Source organism: Rhynchophorus ferrugineus, unplaced genomic scaffold, assembly GCF_030347505.1.
Source record: "Rhynchophorus ferrugineus isolate W39M unplaced genomic scaffold, kcgeb_rfMv2 rfM3, whole genome shotgun sequence".
Lineage (NCBI taxonomy): Eukaryota > Metazoa > Arthropoda > Insecta > Coleoptera > Curculionidae > Rhynchophorus > Rhynchophorus ferrugineus.
Window position 1 is genome coordinate 28,804,469 of NW_027472582.1, and position 26,510 is coordinate 28,830,978.

At 29.1% G+C, this 26,510-nt stretch overlaps 1 protein-coding gene across 1 annotated transcript in view; it reads left to right on the top strand.

The window, feature by feature from the left end:
• Positions 1 to 26,510, top strand: part of LOC143192714 (uncharacterized) — a 176,062-nt gene that overhangs the window by 57,869 nt on the left and 91,683 nt on the right. The window lies entirely within an intron of this gene.

Here is a 26,510-nt window from a genome sequence, read left to right on the forward strand (position 1 = left end):
TGCCATTTTTATGGAAAAAAAACATAACTTTATACTTCAAAAAACCAAGCAATATTCACAAACCTGTGTTGAAATCAGCTTTATACATTAATAGAGCTTTCTAGCAACTATAACAAATGATAGTTGGCCAAGATTCGGGCTATACTGTGGATCTCTCTCAACTTTTTTTTGAGTCATGCTCCATGATGTCACGCCTCTACTAGTTATTAACTCTGGTCGTTTTTCTATCACCATTGTTTGGCCATATTCAAATAGTACATAATTACAATTTTTACCAAATCTCTAAAAATACAAAGCATCACTATTTCTGGTCTCAATGTGGACTTCGCTTCGTTTCGACGTCTTCGCTTTTAAAGTTGTAGGTTTCTTCGATCACTGACAACGATCATTTCCGCAAAGTTATTATCGAACCTCATCCACTTTTCACTACCAATTATTACTCGTTTTAAAAAGTACTCATTTTCGTTTGATTTCATGAGAGATGATTTGATTGATTTCACTCAATGATAACTCGGTCCATTAGATAATAATATAAAGATTGGATAATCTTATTCAAATGATATATCTTATCATCGATGTATGATCTCATTGCCATGAATACAGCAAGCTTAAAAACTTAATTACTCTCTTGCACATCTAATATTTATATAAATTGTAATGTGCATTTTAATTTTTATATAATATTTCGCAGTCAGAGATAATTATTTATAATTATCATCAGTTTCAATTGTATACTTGCGCAAGATCAAAGAAAAAATCATTGACTTCGCAGACATCAATTTACTTCTTCTACATAATTGAATTCTGTAACTACAACATTCAGTGTGGTAATATCGGCCGTTAAAAGTAAGTGTATCCAGTTGTGATATCTCTCTCGGCTCTTAGTATCTAAATCCGTAGACAGAAATTGGATTTCAAAGACTTCAGATGTTCGCAAATGTCACTGATGAAATAAAAATAAAATATCTGGTAAGCAAGTAGCAAACGATACGGAATCTAATAACTGAATTCTCTCGTAAAGGTAAATTACCATCATTACTGTATAAAATATATTGGCGAATTGCAAACGATCGTAAGGCCAATTATGCCAATTATTATTTATAATTTCATATGTTTGAAATCTGCTTTACAATTAAAGTTACTAATGGTACTTATAAAGGTGAAACCGCAGAACAAAATTAACTTAAACTACCTTAATATTGGCTTATTTAGCAATATTAGTTAATATAGATTGCTTTAAATATATATATATAATTATATAGTATATCTTCATAGTGCATTTTTAAGTATACGAGTATTTATAACAAAGATATCAAAGGTAATAATGAATCACAACATGAGATAAAATACTAAAATACTGTCATATCCAATAATTAAGCTAATTCACTTAAATATTTCGCAAGCTCGATGTTCGATGTAGAAACATTTTAATATATATTATTTCAAATATTAGGTTATTGTATGTATTTTAATCAGCGATATATATTCGTGAAAATGCAAATTATAAATATATATATAACCGTTAAATAACCCAACCTAACTGTTAAATTCTCTTTAGCCTAATTAAGCTAACCAAAAACTAAAAAATGTTAAAAAAAACATGACCTGAAGCTTCCAGAAAATATTTAAATAGCTTTGAAAGCGTATCTGAAGATTTATTTTATTAAAAATTAGAACATGAAAAGACCCTCTCTAGATAAATTAAATGAAATATATGTACTTATTTTAATTAACCACTAAAAGAGTAATTAATATATCTATTATCTTTATCTATTACTATTTAATCACTCTCGGTAGTGTATCTTTAAAATTCATTAGCCGCACAACAAAAACCGACATTAGATTAGACGAATATAACTAAAGGAAAGAACAAACATTCGCTTAAGCCCAGGAGGATGCAGTTAAGCTCATTATTAACTGACTAAACAACTATGGAGAAACTCCTATAATATCTCGTTTCAAGCGCGCACCTGCAATCTTACTTTTTTGATTCTTAAAAAGTAAGAAAATCGCCATTAGTTTGAGAGGATGTTCGTAATCATCGTACTCGGAAACGCATTAGATAGAGACCAGAACAGTAAAGAGGTGCGAAGAACGCGGTTTATTTAATTAAAGCCTAACGCGCCGAAAATACCGTAAGGCCGTCTACGGAAACCATTGATTCAGATGGCAGTTTCTTTTTCTGCGACCGCATTTATAAAATGTAAAGTTTTTCGCTGCATGTATCAATCCCAATTAGTTAAAGCAATACAATAAATTCTCTTGTTTCTCTTTCTAATTAATTCAATTATATTCTGTGGGAAAACTTGCTTAGACTTAAAGGTTATGACATATATTAGTTTATTCAAGAGTGTAATTCAACAAATACAAATGCTGTTGAAGAGTAGAAAGTTAGTAGGTATCTCAGAAACAAACTAATTCTAGGTTAAAAATGATGAATTTACTAATATAACCGATTGTCATTAAAGAAAAACTAGATGAAGCTGTAGCGAGGAGATGAAGCCGACATAAATCACAGTCATTAAATTAAGATTTGTAAGTTAAAAGGTTAACATTTCAAACTAGATTTAACATATAAACTCTTTTTTAATTCCTTAATATGAAATGCAGTTTATCGTTTCATCTATTTTTATGGTTAAGATGTACCATTTAATATTGTGATGTTAAAATACTCAGTTGTTTTAACAAACATAAATTTGATATATACTACACTAATAAAACGCCCTAATCTAGATAGTGAACTGCAATTATGAACCATAGATTTTTAATTAATTTTATACCTTCAACTGTTAATTGACATTTAAAATATATATAAAATTAATTGAAGTATAATAATAAATCATATGTGTTTGAAATTGGGCAATAATAAATTAAATATATTGTATGTTAATAGCTCCAATCATAAAATATTATAAATTTATTATCAATAATTATTATAAATTAAATATATATGTTTATTCCATTTCAATATGACGTGGCCCTAATATTTACATAAAATTAATAATATTCTAATAAATGTCATCAATGACTCTCTCATTCAACTCAAAAATAAAATGCAGTGAAAATGAATAAATTAATACCAGATAAATATTTTCACCACACTTAACCCCCTTTGACTTCTGGCTATTCATATACGTAAATACGTAACTGTAAAATAATCCTTATTAAAGGGAAATAATACAGAATATTATAAAATATGTAATATATACAATATTCAATTCATATATCATAAAATTCGTCATCATCGTAATTAATATATTAATTTAGCACGACTGCTGATGATTGACTACAATCATTCTGACCTCGAACACTGTTCAGCTTCCACCATTTAGATTAGTCTCCAAGATATTAATCCATGACTTTTTGGGTTTTATTGTTGTTTCTTTTAACCTGAAGGTTAACTTCGTAGTAGAACTCTGTGGGGCGATTTGGTAGCCACAGTGATTAAAGCAATTGGACATTCGCCCTACTGCTGCGATAGTCACGAGTCCGAATCCCAAAGGCATTGATATACTTTATGTTTGAAATTGTTATTGTTAATATCTCTATTCAATAGTGTTAATAGTTCCCAGTGTAGTTGATCTATAATACACCGAGATATCGATCATTTTTGTTGCCGTTTGTCGATCATATCGAAAATATATCAAGAACTATATTTGGGTGGAAATTTGAGAAATCTCTCTTTTATTCTCCGTATAAATTTTAACATAAAATCTATAAAATTAATAGCCGGCTTGGTGATGCAGTGGTAAAGGCGACAGGATGGTACTGTTGCCATAGTCGCGGATTCGAATCCTTGTAAGACATGGTCGTAAAGTATGTGTTTGTAATTGTTTAATATTTGTGATAGTCCTAAGCAAAAATGTAAAATGCGACAAGAAAAGTGATCCCAGTCACTTTAGTAACCAGACTGGGTAATCTTCTGGGATTTTTTTAAATTATTTAATTATTTCATTGTTACTAGTCGTTTCCGTCTAACTTACAATTTGTCTTTATGATTAAATTATTTATTTATAACTAAAATCTATTTATATAAATAGGAGGACCCTTCGGCCCTATCATAGTATCTGGTGAAATAATGTTTAAACATATGACTGCTGTATTTTTTATTATATGCACTTCACTACACAACACTACACAAGATCAGATGGTGTGATTATTTTGAGTCTGTGTCCTGTTATGGTGGTATCCAAAAGCTGCAATATTTCAATATTCTCACGAGAATGGAGTCTTTCCTCATGTCCCCTTGTAATTCTCTTGATTTCTTGACTGACTGTGGGTATCTGAAGGTCTCGATGTATGTAATCAGTCCTATACTATTTGGGTGCGCCCACAATATCTCCCAGGACTTTGTTCTGAAAAATTTGTATTTTATTTATGTTACTCTTTGCAGAACATCCCCATAATTGAACCCCGTATGTCCATATAGGTTTCAGTATTTGCTTATATAATAGCAATTTATTATTCACTAATAATTGCGATTTTCTTCCAATTAACCAGTACATTTTTCTATATTTCAATTCCAGTTCTTTTCTTTTCTTCTTTATATTGTCCTTCCAGTGAAGTTTTGCATCAAAATTCATTCCGAGATATTTAGGGTTGTTGCTATATGGAATGATGTATTATTTAATGTTATTGGTGCTTGCACGGTCTGTTTGTAGGTGAACTGCATATGTACAGATTTACTTTCATTAATTCTTATTTTTCAAGCTTGTGTCCAATTATTTATATTATCACATGCTTTGTAATTTTAGTGAGGCTTCTTCACTATTGTCTCCGACAGCTATAATCCCAGTATCATGATCGGTATTATTCGGTTTGATTCTTTTCAACAGGAGTTTTTCAAAACCTTAGATATTACTGGCAATCTTCTGGGATGATTTCTAAGTTGGTAATTTGCCAGTCGGCAGGCTTAACGCCGAGAACCGTGGTTCGGAACCCACGTTAAGTTGTAGGTCGAGTCACTAAAAAATCCAAAAAGCTAACGAGACTAAAACAATATAACATTTAACATATTTTTTATAAAATTATATTATATCTATTGTTTAATATGAAAGTATTTTTATGAATATCGAAAAGTACTAAAACGATATATTTTCAGCAACACGATATATGATATATAAGCAATTATTTTTTTGATCGCCAGTGCAACATATATATGAAATAACAGACAATATTCGTTGGTTTTTAAATTACTGAGTATAACAAATCGATATATTTTCAACAAACCAATATTTTTTAAAAGCCTATGACTTTTTTATATTCACGCTAACATATTTTGAAAATATCTATATATTATTTTAAATATGAATATATCGATCCCACATCCATATAATAGATATTGATTTGAAATTTAAATGAATATCCTTTCCTTATTGTTTTGATTAGAAACAAGCACACCAATTAAATAGAAACAAATAAACTTAGTTGAAGGAAACACAATTAGAGTAAGTGTCAAGTGTTGGAAATATGACAAACGTTAATTGCCAATGAAATTTATTTACAGCTGTTAATCTCACCCAACACGCTTAGTCGATATTTAAAACTGTGTACATTTATTTATTTTCCGCACTTTCGACTATTATTCATCATTTCTCACAAAATCCGGATCTTAATACCGCTTTCCAATAAAGCTAGAGCTAATAAAATTAAAATAAAATCCATCCGTGAGACTTATCGAATACTTTATGTTTTTTTTTTTTAAGAGAACGACACTTAATACCACCATATATCCGGTAATTCAACTGTTTAATGCGGGCCGAAACCACCATCCCATAGGAAATCATAAAAATACGAAATTACATCGATTTTCATGGGTAGATTTTAAAAAGTTTCAAATAAAATGGTTAGTGTCGAATTTAAATAGATTACTTCCACTTGTTGAGTTAATTGACTTAATAGGTATGCTTGTAAAATTTAATTTAACGATGCATTAGGAATAGATAAAAATAATTAAGAGTGAGCCGCACAGGCAAAGCTTGTTAGTACAAATTTCCTCCTATTTCATTTCATGTTCGATGTTTTTCTCATCCGTTCTGAGGTTATAGTCCATTGTATAGCTTCTACATCATTCGGACTTTCTAGTTTCATTCTATTGGTTGTACTTGATTCGGGTAATAAATTTTGCTAAGGCGGCGTTCGTTTTAAGTTCACTATTTAAATTATCTTGATAGATTTTGTAATGTCACGTCAGTTAATTTACTCACAATAAGGAGACTAATATTTGTATACGGAAAATATTAATTACATAGAATAAAGATTGATTTATAATTTGTATGAAAGATAGTAACTGTAGTTTACGCTCTTAACTCACTAGACATTAGTCAACATTCAAAACTAATCGATATCGTAATGTCATATCATTAGTTGTTATAATTTTGGTAGCTTAAATCATGTAAAGCAAGTTCTAAATATTAAACATAAATTATATATATATATATATATATATATATATATATATATATATATATATATATATATATATATAAATAATATTAAAATAGCTAAAGATAGATGATGTTACAGAAAGAACAAATATACCCAAAATATGTTTGTCTTTTTTTGTATTTCTAAGGATTTAGTGAACGATGTTCATATTAAAGTAAGTACTTTAAAAATTAAAATGCGAAATAAATACATCGAGTTTTTTTTGAAAAATTATCCTAAAAATATATAGTGAAAAAATAACCATTATTTTGAGCGAACTTGCAAATTTTATTTAATAAATTTATAATGACCATACTTCAGTATCTGCATGTTAATAAATATATAATTGTTAATAACTTGTTGCCATTTTGGACATAATTCCATTACGCCTCTTTCGCATATTATGGCCCTTGGCCCTAATATCAAAAACCGACAGTTTATAAAACTGAGTCGTTTGTCCTCTCTTGAGGCGAATTTTTCGCCAGCAAAATGATTCGCCATGAACATGATCTGGCTATAATCACTTGGCGCTAGGTCAGTATTAAAATGTGGATGTGTAAGAATATCCCAACCAAGGTCTCAAAACTTCTAGCGGGTCACTATTGATGTGTGTAATTAGCATTATATTGCTGAGACATAATTCCTTTCCTAGTGGCCAAAGCTAGCTGCCTCTGAGCAATCGTTTTCGTTTGTTCATAATATAGGTTCGAATTAAGAATTTCATCGGATGAAGATAGCTTATAGAGAGTAACTGCTTGACAATCACTCCAAACGCACAGAAAAACCTTCCTTTCTCTCAATCCTGATTTCTCTATGCTTGTATAACGGCCCACCATGGTTTGCACCACGACCATTTTCATTTGAGTCCATTTTTACCGCTAGTCATTATCCGCTTCAAACACGGAACGTCGTCCAGCAGCTATTCACAAATAGGACGTTACTCCTCAGTCATCCCCGGTTTTGGCGCATGCACACTATCCAGCATAGAATAAACTGTAGAAAAGAACAAACCATATTGTCTTTTTTTTCTAATAGCGGTACATTCTTTTCGAGTCTAGCGGTACAGTCGATCAAGACGAAACAACAAAAAAATCTAGGATATTTAGATTTTGTGTTACATTAATAATTCTAAAGCAATAATAATTCATTTGTTTTATTATTCTTGGTGGTTTAACATACATTGGTTTTAAAAGATGGAAGAACGAGGGTAAGTGCAGAAAGTAAGGTCATATTTTTAAAAAGTTATAAAATACAAAAAGCATCCATTTATTTATAGTGGGAATGTTAGCTGCCAAATTTATAATACATGATTTTCAACGACATCGAATAGGTATCAACATATGTCAAAATTTAATGATAACAAGAACAGACAAGAAAATGATTCTTGTGGTGTTGGAAGTAGTCAAGTCATTAATGAGTTTTGTCCATCAAGAATAGTAGCAATATTGTAGTAACTGGTAATAATTAAACATTTAAATAAACATAATATATTTAGGAATGATTTAAATTTTATTTTATAGGTAAAATGTATCTAGAATTTATTATTTCTATATCTGTTTCTTACAAGTCTAATAATGTAAAATTCAGAGAAGAAGAAATTAGACAGCATTTTGCTAAGATATAAAAACAGTGTACAGCGATATTATGAAATAATTAAATTTGCTAACAAAAGTAGACCTGAATCAGATAAACAAAATATAGAACTATTAATGACACCTTAATGATCTAATGACAAGGAAAATACAATGCACTATTATATAAGAGTATAATAAAATTAATGATGTATTGATTGAGATTTATTTCACCTTAATAGTACAATAATCCATTCATTTTAAGCTAGTAAATGACAATAAGTTAATCGAAAGCTCTAGGTAGTCAATTCATTAATGGGATTTGTGGATCAAGAATAGTAGCGATCAGCGTTGATCATATTTGGAGATTTTTAGGAGATTTTTACTATTTTCATATATAGTAGAGGCTTTTTCATTTGGTTTTTTTTTGGCTGGGTTTGACCTAAACTATTCTGGTCTTTTTTATGGTAATGTTTATTTATATGTAAATTAATTTAAATATTGTGTTTTTATAAAAATAGAAAGGCATATAAAAATTATTTTTATTATTTCATTTTATTCAATAATTTTTTATTCTCGTATTATTCTCAGTTTTAAAATTAAATAGAGCTCAATATGCGTATGCATCAAATCCGGAAATGACTGAGGAGTAACGTATCTTTTCGCAAATGGAAATTCAGCCAACAGAATATAGCAAACTAAAAATTTAATAACTTCAACCTTTTTGCAGATTTACAGTACCTGAACCAGAAATTTTACGTCTTCAACGTTTCATACTCTAAATTATAAAATATTTTCTCGTTTCTGGTGTGCATAATTAACTTGAGTTCAAACAAAATTGAATCAACCATGCACAAAACTCACATATATTCAAATATTTCTTTAATTGTCAGCTTTCTAATGCCATTTAATGTAAACATCTAGTGATCACATTTTACTAGTTTTAATATTATACGAATATAAAGATAAATAAAATATAGAAGTAATATATTTATATACACTTCCCTCAACGATAGCAATAACCAGAAATAATAAATCTATTTAGTAAAAGAATAATCATTTATCATATTTTTCCTATAAATGATTAACAAATAATTCGGCCTAAGTATAGCAGTGATCATTTTAGTCAGAAATTAATGAATCATTAGACCTTCGACGTTCTCGAAATACTATTTTGAAATTCGTAGCGAATATTATTTGTTTCGAAAATGAAAAATTGTATGCTACTAAGTGTTTTCCTTCTAATTATATCGACCTCAATATTACCGAATTAGTCAGTCAATAAGCACAGTAAGAAATGTAGTTAAGCAGACCGAAATATCATTAATCAAAAAGTATTTGAAAGATTTGTAAATGTGATTATATATTTAGCAGAAATATACCGATACCCTATTAACAAGATGCTGGTCCAAAGATTCACGCAGAAACGATTTAAATGAAGACGAGATCTTTTTTCGAATAGCATCATTAACACTATTACCTGACATCATATGTTAACATTGGAACCGTCTGGTAGTTATTGAAATTCCCATTATATATTTGAAGTAGCTTATTTTATATAACTTCTTTTCTCCTAGTGTTTTATAAATGAATCATGTTATTTTAAACCGACTTCAAAGAAGGAGGATTTTCTATGCTCTGCTGTATAAATTTTTTAAATGTATGTTCGCCGATTTCTCCGACGATTATGGGTCAATTTTCAAAATTATTTTTTTCATCGAAAGAATGCACTTCCGTGGTTGTTTCATTGAAACCAAGTCAGAATCTGTTGCGGGGGGGGGGGGTTGGATCAAGAGAAACCCTCAAATTTCAAAAGCACGCACAAAGTTTTCACATATTTTTAATCTAAAATAAAAAATATTATTGTAAATGGATAAATAGGTTTAGGTAGGTATTAAGCTAAATTGTGGCTATATAGCAGAATATAAAATACGTGTAGTAGATAAGTTAAATAAGTTTTGTTTATTTAGTTAATACAACGATTATTATGTGCATATTTTATTTTAAAACGTTTTTTTATGATAAAAATCTAAGTTTGATTATTTTTTATTTTTTAGTGAGTTCCTTATTTATTGTTTGAAGCCAGTTCAATTCCTTTGTTAAAAATATTTTATTAATATAGTATACTAACAGATTAGTTAAAAACGTTCAGCTATTGGCTATTTTAGAACCAGCTCTTAATAAAAAAGCAGTTTTGATCTAGCATATCTCCATTATAGTATTTAACATATTTTGAGATACGTTGAATTGCCTTTTTCCTTCTTCTATTAAAACATTCTTTCATAACATGATATTCAATTTTATTACAATGATTTCTAATTTAAAAACTTAATAATAACTTAATACTGAGAACAATTTTCTTGAATATATAGATAATATCAGATTTCTTCTTCTTTACTCTTAATAATATAATATGGCAACTTTATCAAAAGTACCCTATCAGTTGTTTAGAAGCTTTTGCGCAATTGAACCATTTTAAAGCTCTAATTTTTTCCTAAACGATGTCATGCCAGGTCATGTTATGTCATAACTATATGACTAATATACTCCTTAATAATTCGTAAATGTTTTTCCGGAAAAATCGCAAATCTTTTGAAATGGTTCAGTCTAGGAGTTTTTTTTTTTAAATATCGATATTTTTTCAAAAAAAATAATTATATTTCTTAAACATTATAAAAAACCATTTTTTTATAAACTGTTCAATTTTGTACCTAATTTTAATGGTTTAGGAAATAAAAATATCGATATATTGATATACCGTCACCATAGCAAAAAATTGTTTTAACAAAATATATATATTATAGGTTATCTTGGTAGAAACCCTCTCTATGTACGGCTTTTGAAATAAAATAAAATTTAATTTTAGTTTTTGCATATTTATTGAAAAATATTATTAAATGCTAAATCACTCAATAAAAAGGATTCCAGAGAATTATATAATTAAATACCATATCAATCGAAGTGAAAAAGAAGGGATTATGATCTCAACTGTATAGTCAATGATTTATTGCAAACTAATTAGGTAGCAATTTGTATAGCAAGAGATATTAAATATTTAGGTGTAATTAAAATATTACGTCAGATAGCGTGGGATGATGTAACTGATTGATCTTTAAATCTATTAGGTTGGGCTAGAAGTAACTCTTTCGCTTTATTAGTGACACGGTGGTATAAACTTGGTAACAGCTCAATTCACTAAGATTATTTCATCATATTCTAGATTAGATAAATGTATAAATCGGTGGTATTAGATATCTAATAAATTAGTCATGAAAATAATTAATTAATTAAATGATGATTCATGTATAATATATGTATACTTACTAAAATTATATCAATTAATAAGTTGTAATATATTATTTAGATTTACATAAATAAACCGTTAAAAAATTGTGAGAAACAGACAAATATTAGTGATTGGACAACATGCTAGTTAACAGTAGCTAGAAAAAAATCGCAGTCTTCAGTAAGAACTCTAATAATCCGAGATTAAAAAGAGAATCCTCTTAGTTACACATCCATATGAGAATGGACACCTCAACACCACTTTATCACAAATATAATTCAATACAATCACAATTTCATAAATTTCTTTACGATTATTCATATTCAGAAATGGAAATCAATTTTGATTTGTTTTTCCATGATCACATATATTTATACTTATCATAATTATAATATTAAGTATTTAGACCTGTTGCTTTTCAAATATTTAAAGTAAAACTCATCTTAAAGTGAAACTGTAACAACTTAATTTCAAAAAAAATACGATATCAAATTTTATATGAAATATTCAAGTGAACTGCTTTGGTAGAACTTAAGACATTATGTCAAGCATCTCAAAAAAGTAGTTCCGAGAAAAACGCGTTTAAAATGTCTTTAGAAGTGGTTTAGATGCCTCTTCACTTAAACGGGTATATCTCCGACAATAATTTAAATTTTCAAAAATAATCTTAAGATTCTTGAAGCTTTCAAAATACGAAAATTCGAATTTTTCAAAACTCTGGGCTAAAATGCATCCTCAATGTTTCAGGCTAGTTACAAGCTGGTTTAGATGCTGCGTTACTAAACATTTACATATCCTAAAATAAATTTTGAAAAATCATCTTAAGGCATATTTTTAAAGATTTTAGCTTTAAAAATATTAGTCTTGTAGCAGTTAGAGCTTCGATGGATTCAAGATGTACCCACTTATTATTCTTGGAATAATATTATTTCTATTAAATAAACAAATTTTTATTTCAAATCAACACAAATCACCAAAAATCTAAAAAAATATATTAGTAAATTCAATTTACAATCTGCCTACAACGTTGTTTATTTAATTAATCTACGCACATCGTGTGATTCTCCAGTTTTAAATTATTTCATTTATTTAATATTTTGTTGAGTAGATTTCTCTTCTCGATTCAATCGCACCATATCCCACACCCAATATAAGATCTGAAATTATACTAAATGTTCGATAAAAAGCAAATCGTGACAGGTGCATCGGCAAATGAAAGTGGCGCATCTTTTCTGTCAGAGAAAAAGTAAAAAGAAACCGTTTATATAGCCATATTCTTAATCAAGCAAAAGATCTGATGGTTATGTCGAATTTTAATTCGTCAAAATATTCTCGAACCGAGGTCTGAATAATTTTCAATAAATTTAAATGTTCTTGCACTGCTGTTGTTTATGGTAGATATTTCCTCTTCTACAAACACAAAGCTACAGAAAATATCTACTTATTACCTTATCAAGCTGATAAATACAATCACGTCGTATACGGTTTATAAATTACGCGAATACTTAACAGATGGCTGTACAACAAAACGAAAAGTGGAATTGTGAATCCGACATTGAGGTTAAGTTGATTTATTCTTTTCGTCCGAGAGGAACTATTTTCAATAAATATAAATAAAATGCGATAGAAATTGTTAGACGCATATTTGTAGTGTTCACATTTTGCTTTTTTATGGTAATTGTGGAATGTGACCGACTTAGTTTAATTGGTTCAAAATGTTCAATTTAGGATTAATATCGATCGTTCGTATTAGAGAAAACGCCACGATTTTTACAAGTCATTGCGTTTGTGCGACATTTTTATTATTTACGGCATTTCACTTAACAGCGGCTTTAATGAAATTTTGTGTTGTACAATGCATAACATATGTTGTTTGAAAATAAAACATTCCTCTTTAACATATGCTAACAGATAATTAGCAAAAATTATTTAATACATAATTTTGAAGAGGAATATAGATAAAGTCAAATTGTATTGGTTTTAAAGGACACAGTAAGAAGAAAAACACTATAGATTTTATTAGAACAAGGAGCTGTAAATAATAAAATTGCAAGAATAATTCAAAAAATATACAGAATACAAAACCAATACCTGCAAGGAAGACAACATGAAGTCAAAATCATTAAAGCCCAAACAGAATTAAGACGTAGCGGAAGTCTAAACCTGACCTTGTTTATAATATAGGCGAAATAATGAGAAAATTCCAAATAGACAAAACAGGACTAGGTATAAGGTATGAAGAAAGAAAAGAATAGAGATCTCCATAAAAAATTTTTTAGATGTTGTCATAATAATAGCTGACGGCCCAGAACACTTAAATACATTTTTAGAAAGATAGAATATATGGAATGATAATGATTAAAAACAAAACGATATTTATGGCAATAGGAGAACCAGAAGTTATAAATATCCAAATTGAGGGTGTAAAAATAACACTAGTGAATACATTTAAATATCTAGATAAATCGAAAGCAATAGAAACTAAGCGATGGAAATGAATGCAAGAAATTCATAAATAAAGAAGAAATATCAAACAATAATAAAACAGAAGTGTAGAAAGCAATTTACAGGCCAACTTTTGATTGCGATATTTGGGATAAAATAAACTACAAGCAATGGACAAGAAATAGCTTACAACAATGATGGACAATGTGGGAAATAAAGAAATAAGAAAAGACCTCTATATAAAATCGGTGCAAGAATTCACAAAGAGGACACAACTCAGTTGGTAGGGTCACTTAAGGCGCATTGAGGAAACAAGACAAGTAAATAGAATATGAAAAACAAGGACGGAGAAGAGAAAAATCAAAAGACAACCTAAGCGAACTTGGGTATCGGATAAATACTTCAGAGAAGAAGAAACATTTACCAGTATTAAATATAACCTTTTATAAAACTATATTAATGAATGGTTAATGTGAGTGATAAAATGATAAATAATAAAAAAATTGTTCATTGCTTGTTATATAGTATCTAATTTTTGTCATCGTTCTGGCTACACGGAAAAACGTATGTAGTGATATTTGAGCCTCAACTAAATCAACTTACAAATATAATCATGAAAGCAGAGATAACAATGAGTCCCTTGATATATAATAGTATCAGTCGGAATCAATGAGAAGTTTAGAAATAAGTTTTCAGTGGTTTCAGTTTTACTTGATCTCTACTTATAAAATGACATTTATTATTTTAAAGCTTGCTTTAAAAATATTGATTGGAATCAGTGAGGGTTTCATCAATAGTTGTGTTCTCATAATAAACTAAATTTTGCCATCAAAGTTACTAGCTAGCTGTCATAGTAAAATTAAGTAATCCTATCCGTTTCATCGTCGACCGAATTAGTAGAATTCGGATGAGATCATAAAACTGTTACCTTTTGAATTCATTAAATTAAGCGAAATCAAGAAAAGAAAATAGACTGGTGTTGAATTGGTAATATTTCCAGTTATTCGAAACATTCCATGGTATAATTATTGGAGTTGGAATATCCCTCCACTCTCCATGAATTTCTTACACAAGGATTGCAGTTAAGGGTATAAGGCTAACAAGGGTATACTGAAGTTAATATAAACTATTAATGTACTTGATATTAAGATATAAATAATTCATGTTATATATTAATAATTCAATGTGTAGAGTCATCAAAGGTGAATTGGATTAGCTCATTTACACGGTTGCAGACTATTGAAGGACGGAAATATCAAAACTTTAGAAACTATTCCAGAGAGACATATTTAGAAATCAATACTCACAAAAATTGTATAACTGTAGGTTGTCCTGGTGGGACAATGGACAACTATATTATAGTCGTTTTAAATTGATTAAATTTCTTTCCTCTTTTATTCACTCAAAATACCTAAATTTCCATGTGAAGTTAAATGCGTTCTTATTTCTACAATAGCCTCATTTGAAATCATTTTTTAGATTTTGAGTAGTATAACTATATAATCACATTTCAGTACCAATCAGTCTTCCTTATTATATAGTATTATTTATAAGTAATAGAAATAATTTATACACACCTATTAAATAAATAATATAATATTGTAATTTATATATATTATATTATTATAATATATTATATATATATATATATTATAATATATTATTATAATATATATATATATATAAGTGAATTTAAACATTGAAACACATGTAATATATAAAAAAAACAATATATTAATAACATTATTAATTAACGGTAATTAAAGAAATCATATCTATAATAAGAAAGAAAAAATATATCAGATTTTATTTGTCATAAAAAACCGTACTGCGCACATGTACTTTCTACAAATAGAACTAAAATGAACTGTACGATCTATTATGGCAACAATAAGATAGATGAATAGCCGATGTAAGATTATAGAGCATGGCTTTGTACTTTTTTTATAGTTCTTTACTAGTTCTGTACTTTCACTCTCGAGACATTCAATATAACATATTAAATAAATTCCTCATTACAAATCAATTTATTGATAAACATAATAACAATAATATTAAAAGTTCGTTCCTAATTAAGCGGCACTTTATAGATTTGTGCATGTATTTCCGTTATAATTTAATATGTAAACTGCTACAAAAATATCTGTGATCAAGATGCAGTTCAAGGAAATCAACACGGATTGTTTCTTATATCAAACATATATATAGGTGTGATGGGAAACGACATAGCAGGCATTGATATTCTTTAATGCTATTCATAATAATTTTTCTTTATCTTAAGTATCCACATTAATAAAATTAACAATAAACTGCATAAATAAAAATCGCTAAAATTTATACGCACATAACTTCAGAAACACTGCACCAAATTGAATAATTTTTTATCGCGTTCTATATCAAGACAAAATTTGTATAAAAAGAATTCAAAAAGCTTAGAGAAAAGTTGTTTAGATTTAAACAAAGATGTTGACATAGAAAATTTTTTAATTGGTTTAAATAGAGACGAATATGTGCAACTAAATTAAATACATTGAGCCAAAAGCAACAATTAAAACAAGCTATCAAAATATCAAAGTTAGACTGAAGATTCTATTGAAGGCGCTAGAAGACACACCCTTCAGAGTCACCATGAATTATATAGACAAAGTCTTATATAATATAGTCAAAGTCATCCTAAACTACATGGAAGTATTATTAGCTATTTAAATTATAGAATGGTAAGTATAGAAAATCGGTTACCCTGTATTTAGTGTCCTGATTTAAAATGGAAAAGACCAATATTTAGAATTGTTACGATCAAACTCCTATTATTGATCTGTACCCTGAACCTTTGAACTATCTCCTTATCCTTCAAGATCTGCTTTTAGAAGATTTTTGTAGTTTTCTATTTTTTTTTTAAGTAACATCGCTAGGAACAAAATAGATTCCAGTAGTAATACTGTACAGCCATATTAAAAATAATAAAATGTAATCAGTATATTCAATTCAAATTTTAATTTTATTGTTATTATTGTTTTGAAATTAAGGATTTTATTCATATTTTACACCTAGATTCCAAAATCAACTTTTATGTTTTACTTAACGAAGCGAACGGGTATCGGTTAGTTATATAACAAATATAGAATAGCAATAATAAGTAAATGATAATAAATCATAATATAATATATGTTATATTATTAAAATTAACAGAAATTTACCATCCTATAAAAAACAAGGAAAAGAAGAAGGTAAACATTGATATCATTTTTGTTTTTGTAACTAATAATGTTAAAATCTCATAATATAAAAGTCTATAACTTTTTCTAAAATATTTTATTCCAATTAACTGCGTTGCAATTAAAAGGAAAGAAATGTTACAGCCATATAATAAACAATAAAGCGTGGTTTAAATCAACAATATTTCAACATTTCCTTGAAGATATAATTTCTGCGTCTGAAGCAGAATGTAAAGAATTCCTGAGAGATGAAAAATATTTGATATTAAACTCTAGCGAAGCGAATAATTCCTATATAACTTACTAAGGCTTGGTAAATCATTAACTTATTCTAAAACATTTAGAATGCGAATTATTTAAAAGTTCCATCGCAGGAAACGTGTTAAATATGCTAATCGGAGAAATTAAATAAAACGTTTTTTAACAGTTATACTTCAATTAATGATACTTTCATAAGAAATTGTTCATTTATTATTCGTATATTTTCAGTAAAAACTTGCAACATAATTTTTAGTATTACGTATTATGGAATTTAGTATGCATGTTTATCAAGCAAAAACTCTTTTGCTTAATTGTAAATTACAAGTGTTATCTGTAAACACGATTGAGGTCGCGATATTATACCTTAATTCATCTCATCAAACCCGTTATATGGAATAGTTTATAATCATTATTGTTTGTTGCAGGTAAATACTCCAAAAATTTGATCAGAACAATATCAGTGATGGTAAGAGGTATATTTTAACTATATTAGTGCCAAAAAGCAAGCTTTTTGAAGCAATCGCTTGGATACAATTATCAATAGTTATTACAGCATTGTCTGTTACCTTTAGTTGTCTTAATCGAGAGAAAAATATAATATTTCAGCAAGACAACGCCACAATACATTTTACTGCAACTACAAAACTATTTTCCAAACTTGAAACAGTCAAAGTAGCTATGTTTCTTTGTCTTTGTTTTCCAATACATTTCAAATGGTAATCTATGATGTAAGTGCCGTTTTGATCGATGAACTTATGGAATTTTACTGGTCAAATTCTAATTCCGCCATTGGAAACCTTTTAGGATTTCTAGACAAAAAAACTACAACAAGTGATTTACCCAAACTCCTATTCAAGATAACTTTATACTATTAAAAAACTGTTCTATAGTAGTATATCCAATAAAACAGTGAACTCACTTCATCTCCATCTAGGACGTTAAAACGTCGCAACTTTACCGCATCAACTTAGAATTTAATTTTATATTAGCTTTGACCAATAAAAAAAATAATGTTATCAATTATAATTTATTTTAACATTATAGTACATCTAATGCATATATTATCAAAGGGCTCAAATTTCTGTTAGTTATACAGACAATGCTTTGTAGGGTAGAATTATTTTATTATCTTTATATTGAACTATTTTCCACATCACCTATGAGGTAGAATTCTGAGCGCTTTTTGGTATCCCCTAGAGGTCTAATTATTCCAATTAATACCATTTTACGTTTAGTTCTTGTTTCCTCCTTAGTTTACTCCTTAGTTTCTTCTGTTAATAACTGTTAGTAGTTCATCTTCTAATACATTCTAGCCTAACGCTCATGTATAACATAATTCTAAACAATAAAACTCATATCTATACATATAAATGTTTTACACTCTACAATATGATATTCTACAGTTATCGTCTATTAATTATGTATATACCTTTATTCGTTGCCACTCTCATCAGCTGGTCTTGTTAAATATCAGCATTGGATTATAACCGCATATCCTGAAAGTTTCATTCAATCACTGTCACTTTTCACCTCAATGCCCATTGTAATATGCAGTGATAAGGAGGAAGATATATAACGATAATAAAGCATAACACTTTATAGCCATTTTATTCAGTCAACTGATCCACTGTGGACCTAAGAGCCGCCCTATCTTCCTTCCACAAATATCTAAGTATTGTCTAGATACACAAATTGAAATAAATAATCTTCGAAATATATCGAAATAATTGTTTAGTACTTAATGTTTCTATACATTTCATTAATCAATAGATCGTCTTTGATTGAATTTGATCTCGAATAGAGCTAACATCAAGGTGATCTTGATTCTTCGGCTGCCTCACATGTATATTTTTCATTTTTTGAGAGTTTTTAGTCACAGTGGCCATAGTAATATTCAGAGCAGCTGCAACACGCTAAAGAACTCACATAGTCTAAAGACTACTACCTTTTTCATTCATGATATTAAGAATGGATGTTGAACGGAAGTTTTTAAGAATAGGTTGTTGAAAATTAGAGTAAATAGAAGAAATATCATGAGGTAATGAAAACCAGGAATTTTCAATAAAAATATTCATACTTACGAGTACTAGCATTGTTAAAGTATCTTGTGTTTTGAAAAGTAATATAAAAGACATATAACTTAATTAAACAACATAATTACAATTAGATATATTACTAATATTCACACATCACTTTATATAGTTTTCCAGCTCCTATTTGTTTATAACTAACGTTGAATATTAATATCTTTATTACCAGATATATCTTTCCATAATTTTTATAATATCTGATCTTATATTTTGATATAACCATAAAAAATTATGTATATTAAATGATATTAAAAAGATATTCTATGAGAAAATGCTCGTTACTGTAATTAATACTACCATGAGAACTTTATGAAAAATGTACAAACCATCGAGGACAAAGGTGTTATTGAATGCAAATTTCGTGAAAAATTGTAATATTAAACCAAGTTATGGGAACTATTAAAGTAATATTAACACCAAACGCATAATTATTGATAATGCTGACAGGATATTAAAAATGTTTTTATACTAAAACATAAACCATATATTTTTACGAAAAAAATAATTTCCTTTATATATACACCTTAGAAAAAACAAAAACATTAAATAAAATAATTTCACTATTATATAAAGATAGGGCGGGGCCATATTCCGGAAGTTTCTGTTTTAGAACGGGTTGTAAACATAATCAAGTTAATTACAACAAAGAAATATATGACTTATTTATAACTATTCTTTAGAGTAAATGATGTGGCTCGGTGAATGGAGGTAAAACGAAATGAAACAGTACTGTTTACATTATGTGACCGTTATTTATTGACTATATAAAAAATGTGAAAAATACAATTAGATAAAACGGATGGCAGCGGTGTTACCTGGAGACGAGCCTAGGGCAGTCGATGGCGGCACGTCTAAACCAAACGATGGTTGAGCACTCAATGAATCGAAATACCCTTCAATAACATCCCAGATAAACGCCTCGGGGTTGCCAGCTATTCGTTATCGGGTTCTAGTTGGCCCGTGTTCAACATCTGGGATTATATTTCTGGGTATTTTGTAGACCGTTATTCAACGATGTAAAATCGACATGCCTCAAGATCGTTACAATACTCTCCAAACAAAATGTGCTGTATGAAAAGAGCTTTGAAAAATATGATAAATCAAAACGGTTATGGTTGTTCCGGTTGCGATCTGGTACGGCTGTTGATATCTTCCAGTCCTACAGATACCGTTGCTTTGGCACTTGAATGTGGTCCATCGAGAATGAGCTATTTTTCGGACAGGGCTTCCGTAATCGATGCTGTGGGAGGATCGATTGTTCGACGACGTGGTAGCTTATTTTCTCCGACGACGAGACGTTAGCAATTCTGGTACCCCGGCGAAGACATGACGAGTATACGGTGACTGCAATCGGTACCTAACTTCTGGAGCTGCTCTGTGACTAATCCGTAGTCACATACGTGACGGTAATTCAGAAAAAACAAATAACGACGGTATCCGACCGAAGCTGCCCAAAGCCTTTCAAATAAAAATGTCTGCCATTATGACGGAGACGGCGAGCGAAGGAAGACATTATGATTTAAACATAGCGCCGAAAGAAATGTTAAGCCGAGACGCTGATGATTAAGCAGTGATGTAAAAATATCTATGAGTTCAAAAGATTGTGAAAGAAAATTTTGACAAAAAAATTTTTTAAAAATGAATTGGAAATAATGAAATGAAATTGAAGCTTCATTGTTCCAGCACTAAAATAAAATTCAATGAGGAACAAATGTTTGAATGAATCTAATATAGAAGGAATTTGAGAAAGAATAGGAATAAAATGAAAAAGAATATTGAAGGTAAAATCGAAAACGAATCGAATTAAAAATATTGAAAATTTTGAAAGAAAAAACATAACGGCCACGTAAAATACACCATGTTGCACGTACCCTCCATTCACGAGTCCAAACCCAATTTTGCGAAAGATCACGTCGGGGTCACCACAATTCTATAAATACATACCACTTATTCTTATCTTTGTGTTTACTTTGTTATTAAATTAATAGTTTATTGTCCCAAATTTTTAACATTTTTAATAAATCATTATTCTGAAATTTGTTATAATTTTATAATCGCGAAATACCTTTAAGGCATTTCGAATTCTTTATAATATAAAATTATATGTATGGTTCATGAATTCAATACTCACTGGCATTTTTTCATTTTGACATATTTTTGACCAGATTTAACATTTATATCTATCTTAGACGTTTTTTCTTTACTATTTATCAATATGTGGAAGAGTATGTTTCTCTCTGGTTTATAAAATCAATTTTTTAACTAAAACTCTACACCTATTAACTTTTATAGGGATGCAGATTTAGATTCTTAATGATGATATATACTTATTTAAAATACTTACTTGCTTTTGATTGAAGCTGATTAATTTTCTCTACGTTATATACCGTTCTTAAAGCCTTGGTTAGACATATTTCAGTATTTCCAGTGTTATGCTATTCTTTTAAATCTGTTTTTAACTTAAGATTTTAATAACTCATTTTATTGTAGTTTATCTATATGTTGATGCTCATTGATAATTGATTTCATATATACTATATATCAAATATACATATATTAATATCATATATACTTATTGATTGAACTATTGATATAGGATACAAGAATTTCGTAATTAATTAAAATAAATATAAGAATAGTTCATTTATACTGGAGACATGGAATTATAAACGTTTTAGAAGGATTAGTACTAAAGTAATACAAGTGAGATATTCCCACTGAGACCTAATTGCTATTCAAGCCATACAAACGTACGGGAAGTATTCTCTAAAGATGTGACATAAACGTATGTTCGGTGCCGAATTAATATTCATAAAGATTCACCACGACAAATCACTTGCTTTTAGTCTGACATCGTTGAAGCTATTAAATGCAAAGCAGTAGACGGAAAAACAGAAACTGGTCTCGACTTTTGATTAGTAAAACGAATAAACTAATTTGGAATATTTATGGGGTTTTCTTCTAAAATTTACCTCTTAAACGAGATTTTTGGTTTTACTGAATACGAAAAAAATATTGTCAATGCATAAAACATCATTTATGTTTGCTCATAAAACATCACAAAAATACTAATACAAAAATTAAATAAATATGCGGAAATGGTATACGACTTTTTTGACAATAAATGTTGAGCAATGATTTATAATCTAATTTTTTTTAACTTTATAGCAGTTCTTATAGGAACTTATACATAAATAGAAAAACATATTTATACAGGGTTTTGATATGTTGTGACATCATCGTCTAAGTCATGCTCATAGCTGTTAAATCGTAAACTACAGACTTTTCCCCATAATCTGAACCTCGTAGTAGTCATTTTCTTATACCTAAGTAACATTATATTCTTCAATTGCTCCATTTTCTCTATTTAGAGCATATTTTCATTCTATAAGCTCACTACAACCATAATGCATTTTGCAGCAACAGTATTCGGAACCTTGAACGGATAGAATTACTTGTTTTCCAAAAATAGTTAAGGACTAAAAAGATGTAAGTATTTAATGTAGCTCACTATAAATTAACATAAACAAATTTCAAAATTGACTTATTGATTTAATCTAAAAGTTCAACTTTACTAAACTGCTCTAAATAATTCTAGAATTTGTATATTCAAAAATTTGTTGTTGTTGTTGAATTTCGGAGTAGAGGGCTTTCTGAATAATATGGGTTTGTTTAATTATTGAGTGATAAAATACGAATTGTCGAAAAGTCAGAAGACTACGTAAGAAAACGCATTTTTGTGATAAATCAAGACCTATAATTCCGACCTCTTCAGATGAATAACTTCACGCAAATGTCGAATAACACACAGTATTATTTGATGACAATTTCAAAATTCATACTGAAAACTCCATGATTTTCATGTCTTATTATTCCCGAAAAATCCTGAGCCTTAGAGTAAGATTGCGCTAGTTTTAGTGCATTCACCACTTTTGCAATTAGTACTAACCTTCAAAAGAAAGAAAGTTTGTGAGTTATTGTGCTGAGGGTGACACTACTACTTTTGTTGTTTTCAAAACATTGGATCAAAAACAATTTCTAGTTTTAATTTTACACTGCTGCGAAAGTGGTCGTAGAGACAGCGATTAATGCATGAACATTTGAATATGAGAGAGCGCTGTTCAAAGTGGGTGCCGCGTTTGCTCACTGTTGATCAAAAACAACAATGTTTTGATGATTCTAAGTAGTGTTTGGCCATATTTAAACGTAACAAACGGGAATTTTTGCGTGGATATGTGACCATAGATGAAACATGGACCCATCACTTCACTCTGATATTAAAACGATCGTTATCTGAATGGACAGTAACTGGTGATAGGCCTAACTTCTACAAAAGTGGTACTGAAATATTAGAATGGCGATGGAAAGATTGTGTGGTTCTTGATGGAGATTACATTGATGAATAAAGCCAATTTTGAAGAAAAGAATACCGATTTTTTTTGTTACACCGGGGCTTTTTTGCCCATATATTATTTCTATGAATGATTTCTTTGCAATTTTAAAGACAGCTGACCAAAATTGGCAATTTATTAAATGCATAATATAGATGGATAATATAGTACCCGCTTAGGTATATATAATAAAATCTTAATTACTTTGTTTTTCAAAAACAATCAGTACTTTTTTCAGTTCATTAAATTATTTTTAGTAATAATTTATTTTATTTTCCATTCTTGCTAGTTTTTACAAGTAATTTACTTGTAAAAACTGACTCACTCACTTTTTGGACTCAAAATCTTTCTGAAATAAAAATAAATTATTTTATTGAAAATAAATAAATATATTTAAGTTGTCTTGTTTTCATTGTTATTGTTATATTGTTAAATGTATTGTAGTTGTTTGTTAAATGCATATAAATAATTCCACACATAAATCTAAACTAAATAAAAGTAACTCATGTAAAAACACACCAAGTCATCACATAAAAATCGATAAACAAGATACTTTGCTATCACTAAAACCTGTAGCAAATTTTGTTGTTACGTTAAACTATTTTGTAGAAAAACAAATGAAAGAAATTATTGTCACCCATAACTGATTCCTAACATGTATTTTTAATTAAAACAAAAACAAATGATTACAATTTGCAAGTAGATACTACAAGTACATCTATTAGAATACGATACACGATACTTCTATCATAAATTATTATTAGCAGGAACACACGATGTTTAGTTTTGAAATAGTGACTGTTTGTTGGACCGCAGATACCTTCATTCAATTCAAATTTCCTTTATACACTGAGAACGTGTATTTTCTATTCGCGATGAACTGAACCGGTTCAATATTCACGCATAGAATTACAAAAAAAAAATAAAAATAAATATTCATGAACGATCTATTGTTCTATATACGTACCAGACATATTTTTATGGATGCTGTCTACTGAGCATTTTCTAATTCTGTAAAGTCTCTTCAACAAAATGGAGTATTGTTCCTCCGATTTTCCGGATCGTATATTTTAATTATATCAAGAAAAAAACATTGTTTTCCTTCGATAATTATTATAAGATTTGCGTTATAACTTGGCAGTGCAGTGGTTCAAGTGACTAGACGATCTTCTTACTGATGCAATTTAAATCCAAACTAGGGTATGGGTATTCTTTATTGTTCATAATTACGTATAAGTGAGAGTATAAAAAATCACAAGGATCAGCCACCTCGGTCACGCCAGCAATGAGACTACTTAAGGCCGGATATGTTATGAATTTTCTCCAATCGATAGATTTTCGAGGCTCACAGAAACCAATAATTGTAGTAAAAAATCAAAAAAGAATAAAAGAAATGGGTTTGAACTAAATAATCTTCTAATTTAACTCAAACCAGACAATTTTTTATACAGCATTATATAATATATTACCATATTAAAATTTGGCTTTGCTTTCTTCAGAAATATTCAAGGTATATAGAGCTATCGTAACGTCCTAGTTATTAAAAGCAATGTTAATTTAACAGCACTTCCGTTCGAGGCGAAAGTCGATGTTAACGTTTTAATCAAGTCAAAATTGATCAAAGCCGTAAAGTTTACGACACCGGCGATTTTTAAGAAGGATAGGCCTTCATGTTTTACTTGTACAACGAAACGGCTACTGATTAGAAATCGATAAAATTGACGCGAACAAGAATTATCATTGTTGTCGTGGATGTAACTTCCGGTTAGTTTTTCGTAACTATTTTAAATGCTTAATTTGTAGTTTGAGATAAGTGCATGCAAAAAATTAGCACACGTTTAATTCTGAAACACGTCTCTCTAAAATGTTTTTTTAATGAGCCTTCATTCATTACTGTCAAATCTAATAAAATTTGACTTGCTTCACAAGCTATTAGTAATTTCTTAGAATAGTTAGAACAATAAATTTAACATTAAATTTAAAATCAAATAAATATACCTCGAAACAATTTAAAATTCTACAGATTTTCCAATTTCTTCATAACTGATGAATATGACAAGGGAATGTACCCCAACCAAAGACCTTCGATATTACTTTAATATATTTAGCAACATGACTAATGATATCAGCTGACTTTAATAGTTACACCAACAGTTGATAAGATATAATTCCTGGGCTGGGACTATCAAATATATTATTAATTTATATTTAAAATTTTTCAACGATCACAATTATATACCAAAAAGTTAGTGCGGTATCAATTTTCCCTCTTTTTAAATCTCTCTTTTCTACCTGATTGGCAATATTGTAATATTTTCTCATCATAACTTGAATCTATATTCCCTAATTAACGCAAAAACCCATATGAAATGACCCCTCCAAATCTTATAATACTTGGAAATTTCTCTATTCACTTTTTCACTGTAAAAGGGCCTTAATGCAATGCTTGTTGGGTACGTTGGGTAGATCATGCAAGATGATGAATTGGTAGACATCCGCAGTAACAGTTTCATTAATTTTTAGCAGCTCTTAATACACTACACATTGCTAATTCCACCATATCCACAATAAAATTATGTCCTGGATTCATCCACAACTTCTTGTATTCGGGATTGTCGTACGCCAAAGAATACTCCTCTTTTATTGCCTGGCAAGCAACTAAACAGCGATGTTGAAATGGTTTGAATCTATCCCATCCCATCTATCCCCCAGTTTATGATGGATTTTCCTCCAATAAATCTTACAGTTTATTGTCTTCAAACGCTCTTGGTCCTCCAGGCAGGTCTTTGTCATTGAGATCAAAATCACCACTTTTAGAGCGTTGA